Here is a 2,519-nt window from a genome sequence, read left to right as displayed (position 1 = left end):
CTCCATCATCTTCCCTGGTACCAAGGTTACCATGGGATAACATAAATATTAAAAGCAGACCTTTATATCAATTAAATCTACTATATATATACATAGTATAAACCAACTTTTAAAAAATAAATTCCTGATAAATATGCAGTATGAAAGCATAATTATTAAACTTCTGTATGGATAGATACAGAGAGAGCAAGGGAGAGTGAAAGAGCATGAGTGCGTGTCTCTGCACGGGTGTACACACATTGCCTATGTGCATATTGTCATAGATATACTTTGTGCATAATATATAACATTTAGATTAGATTAAAACCAGCCCTTTAGATCAATGAACTCTGCATCTATATACAGATACATGTATAGATACACATGTACAGGTATTTTAATGACTAAGTTGTATAGCTAGCAGTAAATTAACATGTAGTACATACAGACTCTATATCTAAAAGCACGTAGTGTATCTGTTATATAAAAATATTAAATGTAATGGAAATTAAATTTAATGCATTATTTTGTGTAATAGAATGAAGAAATAGTCCTTATAATGCAGCATTTTTATGGTTCCATTACTGTCTGTGCACTGTATATTAATAACTGCTCACATCTCATGATAAAGTGTATATGAAGCATGTATATATATGTATATATGTAAATGTGAAATATAGCTTGCACTGTATCATTTTAATACTTATATGTTATTACAGATAAAAAGAAGTAAAATATTAAAATAGAAAATATATACACTTAGACACGCATTACCTAACCCGAATACGCGTTTGCTCTGGCGATGGGTTAACGCCCCAGCTGCCGATGTCGCTGGGGGCCCGGCGGCGGCTGGGGCAGCTGGGGGGGCATTTGCACCCCCAGTTCCCTGGGGCTGTCCCCCGGTGGGACGCAGCCCGGCCGGATGCTACGGGCACTCGCGGATCAGCGTCGGGGGAAATAAAAACACACCCTCCCCAAAGCCCTGTGCCCAACCCCTGGTACACCAAAGCAAGCACAGAGGTGAGAGAAGAGAAATTTAAAAGTTTATTAAACATTAAGAATAACAGACCAAAAAAAAAAAAAAAAGATTTGGGCCGAACAGCATACAGGATGCAATCCATTTCATGTCATACAGTTAATTTGATCTCATTTGTTAAACTTGTATTTAAACAGATGCTGTCTTGTGGTGTTGCCAGAAATACGATGGTTGATCACTTTTAAGTTTTAATACTTTTTTTCACATAAAAAACAAAAATAAACTGCACGTCTCTATTGTAAATTACATGCAAAAACAGCTTTAAAGCAATAATTGGGGCTATTACAAACCCACAGAGGCAAGATACCCAAACGCGAGGGCTCTGAGCTCACCCCTCTTGCACTGGCAGTTGCGCAGCGTGGGTGTGCCGGTCCGCGTAGGCACAACCGAGGAAATCCCGCCACGCTCCGGCGTCCCTTCAGTTTGAATGTCTTGCTTTTGTGGATTCAGGTCAGAACGCTATTTCCATGGTGCCAGGTTTAGTGACTTTAGCACCATTCAAAAAAGAAAGAAACGAACACACATCCCCCCCGCCCGCCATGGGCTTTCCCAGGGAAAGCCCCCAGGTGCTCATATTCACAAATACATCTCAAATGCTATTTATTTTTAGAGGGCATTCTTTTTTAAAAAGAAAAAATTCACTTCTAGGTTTCAGCAAAAAAAACCAAAACAAAACAAAAAGACAGACAAGCATTTTAGCAATGCTTGTGGTTTAATAGAGGTCAGTGAATTATTTAGACACGCTATTAATTATTCTGCAAATATATATATTTTTATAAAATTACAATTTCATATCCCTACAAGCTCCTTCACGAGCAACGAAGTCATCAGAGGTGTGACGAGCCCAGGTAAGCTGTCCTTGGGAACTGAAAATGAGCTAAACTTTCATTTATTTATCTTTTATTGTTATTTTGGGGAGACAACCTGGTTACAGAACCTGGCTACAGAACCTGGTTTTTTCCCCAAGTTTTAGCCCACGTATTTTGCCTTTTTTTTCTTTCCCTCTCTTTTTTTTAAAAGGGTGAGCTTTTCAGAGGAGCCAGGTCACCGGCTCCCACGGTAAGTGGTGAGTGCCCAAGTCCCACAGGCTCCTCTCAAAGTCCTCCCCCCCAAAAAAGAGAAGACGCCTGTGCCGCGCCGGGGGCCCCGCTGAGGCCGAGCAGCCCTTCCCGCTCCCTCCAGCGCTTCCAGTCCCCCGAGCCGCACGCTTGCCCGCGCGGCAGGACGGGGCGAGGAGGCATCTGAGCAGCTTTGGGGCTGCTGGACGAGCTAGCTGCTGGGAACCTCTGTGCTCCGCTGTGGCCGTGACAATAATCTGTGATACCCAGCCTACAAAAACTGCCATCTCGCACCCCTTCCCTGCCCAAAAGAAACAAAAGAATTATCTGTAATTTTTTTTCCAAGCTGCCTTTTACATTTTAAAGAAAATTTTGTGGTCACAATGCAACCCACCGATGGCCCTAGCTAGGGGCATACCAGCTGATCTCATACGCACCATTCCTGC

Source organism: Phaethon lepturus, unplaced genomic scaffold (genome assembly GCF_000687285.1).
Source record: "Phaethon lepturus isolate BGI_N335 unplaced genomic scaffold, ASM68728v1 scaffold55408, whole genome shotgun sequence".
Classification (NCBI taxonomy): Eukaryota; Metazoa; Chordata; class Aves; order Phaethontiformes; family Phaethontidae; genus Phaethon; species Phaethon lepturus.
This window is presented reverse-complemented; position numbering follows the sequence as displayed.